At 44.9% G+C, this 15,563-nt stretch overlaps 1 protein-coding gene across 5 annotated transcripts in view; it reads left to right on the forward strand.

Annotated features, from left to right (window-relative positions):
• Nucleotides 1-5,695, forward strand: part of LOC144684510 (calcium uptake protein 3, mitochondrial-like) — a 175,685-nt gene extending 169,990 nt beyond the window's left edge. For all 5 annotated transcript variants that reach the window (XM_078548356.1, XM_078548366.1, XM_078548384.1 and 2 more), the window contains one exon: nucleotides 4,234-5,695. The gene's annotated coding sequence lies outside the window, so the exon portion shown is untranslated. The remainder of the gene's footprint in view (nucleotides 1-4,233) is intronic.
• The last annotated feature ends 9,868 nt before the right edge of the window (nucleotides 5,696-15,563 follow it).

Genomic DNA, 15,563 nt, shown 5'->3' on the forward strand with positions numbered 1-15,563 from the left:
ACTTTAAATACGGCACCCGGCGAGATGAAGCAGTGAGGTGATTGTGTGGCGGGCGAATGAGAGCCCGCCCGCCATCGAAATGGCATGTTTCCCCGTGATGCATAATTAATGTGGCAGGATTGGGACGATACAGCGTGAGAAGCCGCCAATGTGGCCGGCAGGTAAAACGTCCTTTCTCCCGCCTGCCACCACACTTAGTGCAAATCTGGGACGATTCTGCCCTTTGTGTCTGTTATCACAATAGAAGACACAAAAAATATCCCAGAAATACTTGTAAATCAAGAGATGAAAGGGAGGGCGGGACAATTACAATCACCAGGGAATGGGTACTGACAAATCAATTATAACCAATAGCTGACAAGTTTCCAGGATTTGTCCTCGGGTCTTAAAAGAAGTGGCTGCTGAGATATTAGATGTTTTGGTTTGTAATTTTCCAAAATTCCCTAGATTCTGGAAAGGTTCCATCAGATTAGAGAATATTTAATGAAACTCCTCTATTCAAGATGAGGAAGACAGAAAACAGGAACTTATAGGCCAGTTAGCCTAACATCTGTCATAGGGAAAATGCTAGAATCTGTTATTAAGGAGGTTATAAGCAGGGCACTTAGAAAATCTTATGCAATTAGGCAGAGCCAATGTGGTTTTGTGAAAGGGAAGTCGTGTTTGACTTTTTTTGGAGCTCTTTGAGGAAGTAACAAGCAACCTGTTGCAGATGTGGTGTACTTGGATTTTCAAAAGGCATTTGACAAGGTGCCACATTAAAGGTTACTACACAGTACAAGAGTTCATGGTGTAAAGGGTACCACAGTGGCATGAAGAGAGGATTGGTTAGCTAACAAGAAGCAGAGAGTAGGGATAAATGTGTCATTTTCAGCTTAGCAAGCTGTAACTAATGGAGTGCCACAGGGATCAGTGCTGGGGCCTCTATTTACAATCTATATCAATGACTTGGATGAACGGACCGAATGTATGGTTACTAAATTTGCTGATTACACAAAAGTAGGAGAGTGAATTGTGAAGAGGACATAAGGAGTCTGCAAAGATATACAGATAGGTTAAGTGAGTCGGCACAAATGTGGCAGTGGAATATGATGTGTGAAAATGTAAACTTATCCACTTTGGTAGGAAGAATAGAAATAGTACATTCTTTAAATGGAGAGAGATTGCAGAGCTCTACAGTGCAGAGGGATCCCCGAGTATCTTGGTACATGAATCACATTAAGTTGGTAAGAAGGTACAATAAGTAATTAGGAAGGCAAATGGAATCTTGTCATTTATTGCAAGGGGAATGGAATATAAAAATAGGGAAGTTCTGCTACACTTGTACAAGGCATTGGTGAGATGGCATCTGGAGTACAGTGTCCAGCTTTGGTCTCCTTATTTAAAGCAATTAAATTGCATTAGAAGCAGTTAAGAAAAGGATTACTCAATTGATTTCTGGGGTGAGGGAGTTATTCTGAGATGAAGGGCTTATACTATGAGGAAAGGTTGGGCCTGTGTCCTTTGGAGTTTAGGAGAATGAGTGGTGATCTAATTGAAACATAAGATCCTAAGGGGACTTGTTAGGTTGAATACTGAGAGGATATTTCCCCTTTTGGGAGAGACTAAACTAGGAGACACAGTTTAAAGATAAGGTGTCTCCCATTTAAGATGGAGATGAGGAGAATTTTTTTCTCACAAGAGGACCATTAGTCTCCCCAGAGAGCAGTGGAGGCACGGTCATTGAATATTTTTAAGATTGAGTTAGATAGATTCATATAAGATAAAAACAAAATACTGCAGATGCTGGAAATCTGAAACAAAATCAAAAATAATAATAAAAATAAAAACACAAAAATATTTATTTTTGCAGATAGATTGACAAGGAAGCCAAAAGTTATGAGAGATAAACATGAAAGTAGAGTTGAGGCCACAATCATATTAGCCATGATCTAATCAAATGGCAGAGCAGGCTCAAGCGATTGAATGACCTACTTCTGTTTCTACTTCATATGTTTGTGTGTTGGCATGTATCATTTGTACTGACTACCTTGATGTTGTTTGTCCTGAGACAGTTACCCATAGAAGATTAGCTTGGGGACTCTGTAGCCATTCATGTGGGAGATATATGGCTGAATTTTATGGCTCCCTGCCAGCATATTTGAAGGCGGGGCGCTCGTAAAATAAAACTTTGGCCTGCCCACCACCTTCCCATCCGACCCTGACCTATGTCCCATATTAGGATGGGCAGGTAAGGCGTCAGGCAACCCGTCTACTTAAGCCCTTAATCGGCCAATTAATGGACTTATTTACCTCTGCTAAAATACATGCAGCAGGGGAAAGCATAAGCAAGGTGGGCAGCCCAACAGCTTTCCCAGTGCCCATCGAAGGTACCCCTCCCTCCCCCCAAGATTGCACCTCTCCCCTCTTTAAGCTTCCCACTCTAAAACATGGTCCCACAAACCCCCTCCACCCCCCACCCCATCTTGCTGACCCACCCAAACTCTCTGGACATACCACGACACTTCTCCTCAGGGACTGCTTGTAGTCCCAGCAGTGGCCACTACTGGTGCTGCTGTGACTACAGAACTGCCAGCCAGCAGCTCTCTAAGACCAGACTTTCTCCAGATGGGGGCAGAAGTTTCACTCTAAATCAGTTAAGGCTGCCCAGTGGAATACCATTAAATCCAGCCCATACCTGCCCATGTAAGTTTAATTTTCTGGAGGCTAGTCTCCAAGCTGTTGAGCCGGGCACATTGAAGGACCCCATTGTTTATGATTCTTGTCATACTGTTGAATTCTCACGATGGATCTCGGGTGCCTTTGGAGGAAACTTTCCAGATTTGATATGGTGTCTATTCAGCCCCAGTGCTCCACTAATAGCAAACTATGGCAGCAGTGCGTGTTGTCTATAGGCTACACTGCAGCAACTCACCATGGCTCCTTCGACAGCAACTTCCAAACCTTTGACCTCTACCAGCTGGAAGAACAAGGGCAGCAGGCTCATGAGAACACCATTCGCTTACAAGTTCCTCTCCAAGATATACACCATCCTGCCTTGGAACTACATTGCTGTTACTTCATAGTCGCTGGGTCAAAATCCTGGAACTCCCTCCCCAAAAGCACCGTGATAAACCTGCACTACGTGAACTGTAGTAGCTCAAGAAGGAATTGGAAATAAATATTGGCCATACCAACGATGCCCACGTCCCATGAACAATTTTTTTAAAAGTCAATTTTACTGCTCATTGGTCTTGCTTTAGTTGTGCTTGAGAAGTTTGGTTGATTAAACAAAAAATAAAATGACTGATTTAAACATCCTTAAAAACAACAACCTGCATTTGTACAGCAACTCTAAGAGAGTAAAAGATTCCATGGTACTTCACAGGAGCGTTATTGCAGAAAATTTCACTCCAAGTAAGGAGATGTTAGGACAGGTGCCAAAAGATTGATTAAAAAGTTAGGTATAAAGGAGAGAAGGGTAGAGAGGCAAAAAGGCTTAGCGAAACAATTCAAGAACTTAAGGTTTTTTTTATTCATTGGATGTGGATGTCTCTGGCTAGGCCAGTATTTATTGCCCATCCCTAATTGTTCAGAGGGCATTTAAGAGTCAACCACATTGCTGTGAGCTTGGAGTCACATGTAGGCCAGACCTGGTAAGGATGGCAGATTTCCTTCTCTAAAGGGCATTAGTGAATCAGATGGATTTTTACGACAAATGCTTCATGGTCATCCAGATTTTTTATTGAATTCAAATTTCACCATTTGCTGTGGCAGGATTTGAATCTGGGTCCCCAAAGCATTACCCTGGGTCTCTGGAATACTAGTCCAGTGACAATAGCACTATGCCATCGCCTCCCCTAGGCAGATGAAGGCACAGATGTAAGATAGAGTAACTAAACTCAGTGATGCACAAGAGCCCGGAATTGGAGGAATGCAGGAATCTCAATGACTCATTGGGTTGGAGGAAGCTACAGAGATGTGGAAGGGAACAACCATAGAGGAATTTGAAAATAAGGATGAACATTTTAAAACTGAGGTGTTGCCATTCTGGAAGCCAATGTAGGCCACCAAGAGCAGGGATGATGGGTGAATGGGATTTGGTGTGAGTTAGGAAAGAGGCAACAGATTTTTGGATAATTTCCAGCTTATAGAGCTCGAGGATGGAAGGTTAGCAAGGAGACCAATGGAATAATGAAGTCTAGAGATTATTTAAATATTGTTTAATCTTATTTATTTTTCTTTCCAACACAGGTTTTCAAGTGGCCTGATAGCAAAGGTTTCTACAAATGTGTGTGGAAGGATTTGAACAATTTTTTAGCAGCATTGAAGAAAATGTAAAGCATGCTTTATTTGATGATCTAAATATAGCATAAAAACCTCGACTTAAGGTTGAATATTTCCTGGTAAGGTAGATTTATGCAAAAAAACCCACAACTAACCTTATTTGAACTGTATGATTAGTCGGAACTCTTTACTGAATTGTGGTAACTATTCAATACACTACTCAAATTGTTGAACTTTGAATTTTGATGTGAATGTCTCCTTAAATTAAGAGAAATAACAAGCACGTGTGATTACAAGCCATTTCTATATATTATGCCTGTGCTTCACAGTTGAAAATCTTTCCAGTACAGATATGGAATGATTAGTCATGGATAATAATGTGGTCCAAAATTTCACTTGGACATGAGCACCATATTTACCTGTCACTAAAGACCTCAATGTTTTCAGCTAGCATAATATGTTATTAAAAGTGTAGATAAAATTTGCTTTTGAACATTCACTTAAGATACATCTGGTTTGTGTTGATGATAAAACTAGATACAGACTTTATAAACACTTCTAATTATTTTTTATAGCTTGAACTATTATTCTTATGTGTTTCAATACAAACATTATTTATTGGTCAAACTGCTAAGGTGGATAGCATAAATACATTTAAAGAGAAGCTAGATGAGCACATGAAGGAGAAGGGAATAGAAGGATAGGCTGATAGGTTTAGATGAAGAAAGGTGCAAGGATGGTCATGTGGTGCATAAATGCTGGCAGACCAGTTGGGCTGAATGGTCTGTTTCCGTGTAGTAGACTGTAATTCTGTGTAATTTATATAAACTCATATCAGGAAAGTACACGGGTTTTGAAATTAATTTAAAAGAGATGATTGACAAGTCACTGGTGCTCTTTTATATCTGAATGAAAGCTGTCAATGTATATTGTCTCAGTTAATTCTAAAATGATGGCGTTGGTACATAATCAAAGCAAATTTCACTTTTATTAATTGTTTTCTTTCCCATAATCTACATTCCATTTATTTTTCACCTATTTATTGTATTGAGATAGCGTATGTTGTGCATTTCTTTGTGGTTGTGAAAAAACCATAGCATATATACGTCCAATGAGTTTGTATAATCTCTGTATAACTGTATAATCATGCAGCATTAAAATATATTGTTCAAATTCAGAATAGGCTACTACAGTTATCACAGTTACAATTAATGCAGTAGCTACATCAGTGATTCAAAAGTAGCTCAACAAAGTGCTGGTTAATATGAAGAATAATGTCTGTAAAATAGACTTTTATAGCTTCAGTTACATATGTTAAAATAAAACTACACATTTATTTTCAAAAAGGCAAATAACACTGTTGGTTTAAAATTATTTGCAGAATGCATCATGTGTTACTTTAAAGACAATAATAAAATTGAGAACTGTATTTTGTTGTATTTCAAAATTGTATTTTGACTTCGAAAGCTAGTAATCACATGACTGAAAAACATTCCAGTGCTCTGCTGTGCTGAAATTTGCAATAGGTAAACAAATCATGCTTCACAGCAAGGACTACCCACCTTGTCAACTGTGCCAGAATTGAATGAGCGATCTGGCGCTAGAAAGGAACAGAAAAAGGTCAAGCATGCCAAACCACACATCAGTGTTCTGATATTTTGTGCTGTCTTGACAATCTCTTCATACATTTCCAAAATGTTTGTACAAATGTTTTAAGGGAATCTTTAACGTTAGATTAGAAAATCCAGTAGTCAGGCCTGCAGCTTTTAAATGCTTATTTTGACCATACAGCACTGCAAATATGACAGCAGTTTGTCCAAATGCAACAAATTTACAGAAATAATGCACTATATGATTCAAACAAACCAAAGATATTCCACACTTTAACAATACTAAAGTTACAATGCTTTGTATCTACAATTTTATAAAAAACATGCTTAAGATGCAAGTAACTTTGTTCTTCCCTTCACAATATCTATAAATCTCAATTTAAAAAAAAATTCATTCCTGGGATATTGACGTCGCTCATTAGGCCAGCATTTATTGGCCATTCCCAATTGCCCTTGAGAAGGTGGTGGTGAGCTGCCTTCTTGAACCGCTGCAGTCCATGTGGTGTAGGTACATCCACAGTGTTGTTAGGGAGGGAGTTCCAGCATTTTGAACCAGCAACAGTGAAGGAACGGTGGTATATTTCCAAATCAGGATGGTGGGGAACTTCCAGGTGGTGGTGTTCCCATCTATCTGCTGCCCTTGTTCTTCTAGATGATAGTGGCCGTGGGTTTGGAATGTGCTGTCTAAGGAGCCTTCTTGAGTTCCTGCAGTCCATCTTGTAGATGGTACACACTGCTGCCACTGTCCATCAGTGGTGGAGGAAGTGAATGTTTGTGGATAGGGTGCCAATCAAATGGCTGCTTTGTCCAGGGTAGTGTCAAACTTCTTGAGTGTTGTTGGAGCTGCACTCACCCAGGCAAGTGAAGAGTATTCCATCACACCCCTGACTTGTGCCTTGATGGTGGACAGGCTTTGGGGAGTCAGGAAGTGAGTTACTCACCACAGGATTCCTAGCCTCTGACCTGCTCTTGTAGCCACAGTATTTATATAGCTCGTCCACTTCAGTTTCTGATCAATGGTAACCCAGGATGTCGATAATGGGAGATTCAGTGATGGTAATGCCATGAGAGATGATTAGATTCTCTCTTGTTGGAAATGGTCATTGCCTGGCACTTGTGTGGCATGAATGTTACTTGCCACTTATCAACCTAAGCCTGGATATTGTCCAGGTCTTGCTGCATTTATACATGGACTGCTTCAGTATTTGAGGAGTTGCGAATGGTGCTGAACATTGTGCAATCATCAGCAAACATCCCCGCTTCTGACCTTATGATGGAGGAAGGGTCACTGATGAAGCAGCTGAAGATGCTTGGGCCTAGGACACTATCCTGAGGAACTCCTGCAGTGATGTCCTGGAACTGAGATGATTGAACTCCAACAAACAACCATCTTTCATTTAGATAATACATTTTTCTTATCGGTTGAATTTTCAATATTTAATATTTTTTGTTTTTCTTGTCTCCTCCCTCTCCAAAACCCTTCATCTCAGTTCAACAATTTTTGTCCCTATGTCCCCCAACAGATTTGTTTGTGGTTCATGTTGGAGCTGTTGTTCATGTTGCTATGCACCCAAGAAGATCTTCACTTGGTCTCCAGCACATTTTTCAGACCACCATCAACCTATTTCATAAACATCCTCTTCTGGCCCTAGTGCAAATATCAACTTCCTTCAGCAGCTAAAAAAAAAACTTATCCCTTGAACTCAGAATTTTTATTTGAAGCTTTATATTTATAAAATGATGAAATGTTTTTTGATCCTTTGCCCTGCCATTCCTGTCTCACTGTTTTTTTATATTTTTCTTCCTCATTGCTAGTATTGTGGTTCAATAGGATCAGAGTAAAAATTCTAACTTGATGCACGCCTCATGCACATAATGTGACATTTGGTGTTCTATTGAAGGATCTTTTTCAATGAGATTGTCACATGGCATTAGTCATCATGATGTATAATCGGTATTGTGGTTCCCTGGGACAAGTTGAAAGTTGCAACATCTATTATTCAACTTTGTCACAAATGTACAGTATTTTCCCAAAGGGCTGGAAATTCTCAACACTTACAAATACAGGTTAAAAATTACAGAAACAAAAATTGAAAATGCTGGAAAAACTCAGCAGGTCCAACAGCATCTCTGAAGAGAAGGATAGAGTTAACGTTTCGAGTCCAAATGACTTCTTCAAAGCTAAAGAGAAGGTAAAATGTGATGAAATTTACATTATTTAAGGGGGGTGGAGCAGGTGACACTGGAAAGAAGGCCAGCGATAGGTGGAGGCGAAGGAGAGATTGATAGAGATGTCATGAACAAAAGGACAAAGGGGTGCTAATGGTAGTGGTACTGGCTAAAGGAGGTGCTGATGGTGGCATTAAGGTTAGAAAGCAGAATGTGGTATTAGCAGGACAAGAGTAAGCACCCTGGAAATAACATGAACAAGTGACAGATGGCCCTAGTGGGAGTGGGGTGGGGGGATGGGACCCTTTTTATCAATATTAATTTTTATTTTTTATCCACTTATTTTTGCTTTTATTCATCATTTTACCCCCACCCTTTATCCTATTTTCAAATATTGGTGGGAGTTGTTTATAGATCCTATAACAGTAGTTCTAATGTGAAACATGGTATAAATCAGGAAATTCAAGGCACATGTAACTTGGGGGACCTTTAATCTTTGTACAGACCAGGCAAATCAAATTTTCAGTAATAGTGCTGAGGAAAAGTTCATGAAATGTATACAAAATTGTTTCTAGATTAGTATGTCGATGAACCAGGCTATTTTGGATTGGGTTCTGAAGAAGGGTCATATTCAACTTGAAATGTTAAACAAAAACAGAATTACCTGGAAAAACTCAGCAGGTCTGGCAGCATCGGCGGAGAAGAAAAGAGTTGACGTTTCGAGTCCTCATGACCCTTCAGCAGAACTGAGTGAAGTTAGGAAATGGGGTGAAATATAAGCTGGTTTAAGGTTGCGGGGGAGGGGGGGGGGAGAGAAGTTGTGGGGGGTGGGGTGGTTGTAGGGACAAGCAAGCAGTGATAGGAGCAGATAATCAAAAGATGTCACAGACAAAAGGAACAAAGAGGTGTTAAAGGTGGTGATATTATCTAAGAAAGTGTGCTAATTAAGAATGGATGGCAGGACACTCAAGGTACAGCTCTAGTGGGGGTGGGGTGGAAAGACTGACAGGGTATTACAGTTATAGATTTTAAAATAATGGAAATAGGTGGGAAAAGAAAAATCTATATAAATTATTGGAAGAAACAAAATGGAGGGGGAAGAAACGGGAAGGGGATGGGGGAGGGAGTTTAAGATCTAAAGTTGTCGAATTCAATATTCAGCCCGGAAGGCTGTAAAGTGCCTAGTCGGAAGATGAGGTGCTGTTCCTCCAGTTTGCGTTGGGCTTCACTGGAACAATGCAGCAAGCCAAGGACAGACATGTGGGCAAGAGAGCAGGGTGGAGTGTTAAAATGGCAAGCGACAGGGAGGTTTGGGTCTTTCTTGTGGACAGACCGCAGGTGTTCTGCAAAGCGGTCGCCCAGTTTGCGTTTGGTCTCTCCAATGTAGAGGAGACCGCATTGGGAGCAATGAATGCAGTAGACTAAGTTAGGGGAAATGCAAGTGAAATGCTGCTTCACTTGAAAGGAGTGTTTGGGCCCTTGGACGGTGAGGAGAGAGGAAGTGAAGGGGCAGGTGTTGCATCTTCTGCGTGGGCATGGGGAGGTGCCATAGGTGGGGGTTGAGGAGTAGGGGGTGATGGAGGAGTGGACCAGGGTATCCCGGAGGGAACGATCCCTACGGAATGCCGCCGGGGGGGGTGAAGGGAAGATGTGTTTGGTGGTGGCATCATGCTGGAGTTGGCGGAAATGGTGGAGGATGATCCTTTGAATGCGGAGGCTGGTGGGGTGATAAGTGAGGACAAGGGGGACCCTATCATGTTTCTGGGAGAGAGGAGAAGGCGTGAGGGCGGATGCGCGGGAGATGGGCCGGACACGAATGTTAACTCTATTTCTCTCTCCACAGATGCTGCCAGACCTGATGAGTATTTCCAGCATTTTCTGTCTTTACTTCGTATTTAGTATTTTGTATTGAGTTTGAAAGTGATTTAGTTAAGTCTGAAACTAGGGTCTTAAATTTAAACAAATCAAATTGCATGGGTGTGAGGTGTGAGTTGGCTGAGGAAGATTGGGAAATTACATTAAAAGATAGACGGGTAACAAGCAATAGCCAGCATTTAGTGAATTAATACATTTGCATCAAATACGTATTCCTTTTAAGCAAAAAAACCCACAGAAAAAGCGATCCAACTTTGGCTAATAAAGAGATTGAAGGATAATATTAGATCAGAGGAACAGGCATATAAAATTGCCAAAAAGACTGGTAAAACTGAAGATTGGGAAGGTTTTAGAATTCCTCAAAGGAGCACAAAGAAATTTATAAGCAGAGAGAAAAGAATATGAGACTAGCCCAGTGAGAGATATTTCTATAGGTATGTAAGTAGGAAGAGAGTAGTGAAAGTAAACATTAGAGGCAGCGACAGGTGAAATTATAATGGTGAACAAGGAAATGACAGATAGTAAACAGATACTTTAGGTAGTATTTTCAGCACCTGCAAGGTCGTGAATGGAGGTTGACGTGGTTGGAAGATACTGGCAAGGCCAGCGTGCTGGTTTCCCGACATTGTTCCTGGTGCTGGTCGTTTTGGGAGGAAGCGGGTTCGGTACCTGGCAAGGCTGTGGGCAGGCAGCCAATTAGGTTCTTTAAGAGCCTTCTTAACGATAGGTAAAGGAAGGCGACTAGGATTTTCTATTCCGTCTCCAGCTTCCGGATGCGATGGGGGCAGTTCAATTTCCTGGAGGCGAGTAAACAGTGGCAGGTCAGGGTGCCAATGCTCCAGGCAGGCTTATAGGGCCTCCTTGCCTTCCTTCCTGTGTGAGCACACAACCAAAGACTGCCATGTAGGGGGTATCCCCCTTCCTCCCCACCCATCCCCACAGTGGTTGCCTGGCTGCTTTTTCTATTATTTGACTTTTTAAAAACATTTTGAGGGTGTTCCTTTATGTTGAAGCACCTTCTCACTTACTTACCCTTTGCTGCAGTTGGCTGTTCTTCTGAAACCAGAAGGCCTTTGATTGGCCCTCCAATTTCGAGAGCCTGTCTCTGTCCCTAAAGAGACAGGGAACCTATCTCCATACCATGTAAGGGGGTGTCCCAGTCAAAATTCCAAGTGACTGTTCCCCGGCACACCCCAAAGTGAAAATTTAGCTCTTTGTGTCTGCTTAATGGTAGAAGATGAAAAAAACGTTCTAGAAATAATGGGCAGAATTTTCCCAGAATTGCACTAAGTGCAGTAGCGGGCAGGTAAAGTGGAGTCCTACCCACTGACAAAAATGGCGGGTTTTCACGCCGTACCGTCCCAAGGCTGCCTCATTATTTATTCACTCCTGTGAAACGCACCGTTTCCATGGCAGGCGGGCTCTCATTCGCCCTCCCGGCATCACCCTGCTGTTGCATCACACCAGCTGCCACCTTTAAGAGTTGCCAGCAAAGCGCTCATCGCCACCAGCTCACCACCGCTGCCTGGGAGACATCGCCAGCAAAGGAAAAAAGACTGCAGCCCCCCACTTCAATGACGGGTCCCTCAAGTGACTGTTGGATGCCGTGGAGGCCCACCGAGATATGCTCTATCCCAGCTCTGGCCACAGGATGGGCAGCAAAGTCACTAACCCGGCTTGGGAGGCAGTGGTGGTCAGCGCAAACACCCTGCAGAGGACGACAGCCACCCAGTGCCGCAAAAGGATGAATGATCTCCTCTGTTCCGCCAGGGTAAGTCACTCTTTTCATCACTCCCAACTCTCTCAATCTCAAATCCATCACACATCCTCAGGGCCCTCACTCACTGCCAGTGCAAGGGACATCACCATGCACTCTTTCACACACACCGTAATTGTCCTCATCCCATCCATGGGACCACTCACCACCCACACAGGCCAGGCATACTTATCATCTGGCCCAGCAGGCGTCCTGATGCACTCTCCCCATCTCTATCCATGCAGGACAAACTGGATCACAACAGGAGGGAAAGGTTGCAGACAGGTGGAGGGATGCCGGAGATCAAAGTTTCAAAAAAGAGCCATCCAGCTGGCCGGCGATAACCAGGACTGGTCCTGTGCTGACAGTGAGGTCAGCGCTGCTCTGCCAAGTGAGGATCCAGCAGTGCAACATCCATCAGCTAACCATGCCGTGAGTGATGTGTCCTGTTTCACCGGCCACTGCCATGCACTTATTATCTCCCCTTGCTTTCGCAGCCCCCCACTTCAACGATGGGTCCCTCGAGCGACTGTTGGATGCCTTGGAGGCCCGCCGAGATGTGTTCTATCCCAGCTCTGGCCGCAGGATGGGCAGCAAAGTCACTAACCCGGCTTGGGAGGCAGTGGTGGTCAACGCAAACACCCTGCAGAGGACCCTGCACTGAGCACATCCTACCCTGTGCTCTGTGCAGCCTTCAGACCACAGTGATGGTCCAGCCTCACTCCCTGATAACATTACCGATGCCTGCACCTCGGCGGTGCTGGTCATTGCTTCCAGAATGTAGTGGGCAGGTGCACAGAGTGTTCTCATTCTCATTCTCTCAGCACCTTTTAAGGTGGGGCTGGCCCCCATCACACCAGCATCTGTGACCAGTGATGCTGTGCACCAGCTCCTGAAGTGCTGAAGGCAGACACAGTATCAAATGCGTCTAAAGTTTCATGGCTGCGTCTCTGAGATGGCCTTGATCACGGAGCACAAGCGAGCTGCCCTCAGCCAGACAGGAGTCAGACATTCTCAGAGGCTAGGTGAAGATCTATGGAGTGTCCTCATTGCATGCTGCCATCATCCTCCTGCGATCGTGCAACTGTTAGGGCCTCCACTGCATCTCCCTGACGGGAGCATTTTCGCAGAGGGTATTGGTGCTGCCATAAGCCAGACTGTAGTCAAATGTTCACAACTGCGATGTGAGGATTTATGGGGACACCTCACTGCATGTCGTCATCATCTTCCACAAATCTGGCAGCTATGAGGGCTTCCCGAGCATGCCTACCTTGTCTAGTCAGTGTGAGAGCCTTATCCCCGTCATTGTCACCAATGAGGAACCCCTCACCCTCATCCCCATCGGCGCCGTCCTCATCCGAGGAGACCTCCAGCTGCTCCATCTCCTCCAAAGCCAACTCGTCTCCCTGTTGCAGTGCCAGGTTGTAAAGGGCGCAACAGATGACAACAATGCATGACACCCTCTGTGGACTGTATTTCAGGGCTCCACCAGAGTGGTCCAGGCACTGGAGCCGTATCTTCAGCATTCCGATGGTCTGCTCCACAAAGTTGCGAGCTGCTGCATGAGCCTGAGACTGCCGCACAGGTGTCATCAGGCACAGCCTCTGTGGGTAGCCCTTGTCCCCAAGGAACCAACCCTTCTGGCCTCTGTGGACCCTGGAAGACTGCAGGGATCTGCGAGCGATTCAGGATGTAGGCGTCGTGCACACTCCCTGGAAACTGTGCACATACCTGCAGGATGCATTTCTGGTGGTCACATACCAGCTGCACGTTCAGTGAGTGGAAGCCCTTGCGGTTGATGAAGTCCACTGAGTGTAGAAACAGAGACCTGAGCACCACATGAGTGCAGTCAATCACACCCTGCACCTGTGGAAATCCCGAGATCAGGACGAATCCAATGGCCCTTGCATCTGTCCCAGTCCCGGGTGAAATGCACAAAGTTGTGTGCCATGGAGAAGATGGCATCTGTGACTTTCATTGATGAATTTGTGGGTGGCAGATTGTGCAATCCCACAGAGGAGCCCTGAAAGAAGCCACTAGCATAGAAATTGAGCACCGCAGTCACTTCCACAACTACTGGCAGTGGATGCCCTCCATGTCCCCTTGGCCAGTGTCCCTTAGTCCTGCAGCAAGTGGCAGATATGAGCCACTAAGTCCATAGACATGTGCAGCCATCGACAACACTGGTTCTCAGTAATCTGCAGGAATGGCAGGCGGTATCTATAGACCCTGGGTGTCACTAGGTGCCGACCAGCTACGGCTTCACTGTTGCTCCTGGGCAGTGTGTGCGGGAGCCCCTGCTGCCCCTTCTTCATGAGGTTGCTGCTCCTGCCTTTGCACAGCCAGGAGCTTCAGTCGTTCTCTCCTCTATCTTCTACGGTCTCTGTCGGCCAGAGGCATACAGCTAGGTCACCAGGATCCATAATCCTGACGTGGTCCTCCTGCAGCATGAAGGAGAGAGAGAGAGAGAGAGACGTGGTTATCATGGCTGTACTTAACACCTTTCCTGGCCCTGTGGTACTGCCCCTTAATGCTTCCCAGAGAGTGCTGGTCGCCCCTTGGATGGCCAGAGATGAGTGCGCTGCATAGCTGCCCTGTCAACCTGCGACATGGGGACACTGGTCCAAACCAGGATGCTGAGATTGCAAGGGGCTGTGAGCCCCTCCAGCAGTGACTGCTACATGGCCAGCATTGGCGAAGAGATTGTACAATGTGTGCAGTCCAACTGCTCCATGATCCAATAAAGTGGTGGCAGACTCGAAGTCTGTGCCGGCGGCGTCGGTGGGCAGGGGTATAAGGTGTGGAGTGCTTGGTGGCCCTTTGGTACCACCACATTGTTTACATGGGCAGGCAGGCTAGGAGCCTGTACCCAATCATATAACTGTGGCTGTGCCTGATCTGTCTCAGTTGCAGAGGCATGATCAGTTTATACAGGTGTCCCTAATGTGTGACTACTTCCCTCACTTACCCTGATCCCCACCTCGATTGCCTGTGCGCGGGATGCAGTGCCAGGGCAGCACTTGACCCCTGCCCCACCTCCACCGACAACGGTTGCCTCCAAAGCTGGCCAGCACTTGTCCCCGGACACCCCCACCCTCAGCAGCCACCTCCGAAGCTGCCCAGCACTTGTCCCTGGACACCACCCGCCTACCACCCCTACTTAGCAGTCACCTCCGAGGCTGGCCAGTACTTGCCCTGAGACACACCCCCAGCAGTCGCCTCCGAGGCCAGGCATCAGTTGCCCCCACCCCCAGTGCCTCTGAGGCCTGTAAACAACAGATGAGCTGTGGAGAACGCTGCTGCTCACTCCCCTCAGTTCCCCCAAAGTGAAGGCTGCCAAGTGCTGTTGTGAAACACGTCGGCGTGGACGGACGATACGACGGGGTTCCGGGAGCCTGGCGGGATGGCCTTTTAATTATGTGCTGATGTATTACAATTAGCTCCCAGCTGACCGATGGTGGAAAGTGGGCTGGCTGGACAATCGTGATTTGCCTTCATGCCATTGTGAAGCAGGTCGCACCATATTTTCCGCGCACCACCTATCACGCCCACTCAGAAAATTCCATCCAATGTGGAACCAAGTGTTTAGTGAGAATGAGGAACCGAAAGAAATTAGTTCTGTATATGTAAAGAAATAATACTGGAGAAATTAATGGGGCTAAGTGATAGCAAATCCCTTGAACCTGACAGCTGCATCCTTGGCTTTTAAAAGAAATAGAAGCTGCAGATGAAATGGATGCACTGGTTTTGATCTTCCAGAATTTCGTAAACTGTGGACCAGTTTCCAAGGATTGGAAGGTAGCAAACAAAACTGCTATTTAAGAGAGGAAGAAGAGAGAAAGCAGGGAACTAGTGACCAGTATGACTAATATCAGCAGTTGGCAAAA

The sequence above is a fragment of the Cetorhinus maximus genome, chromosome 1 (assembly GCF_964194155.1).
Source record: "Cetorhinus maximus chromosome 1, sCetMax3.hap1.1, whole genome shotgun sequence".
Classification (NCBI taxonomy): Eukaryota; Metazoa; Chordata; class Chondrichthyes; order Lamniformes; family Cetorhinidae; genus Cetorhinus; species Cetorhinus maximus.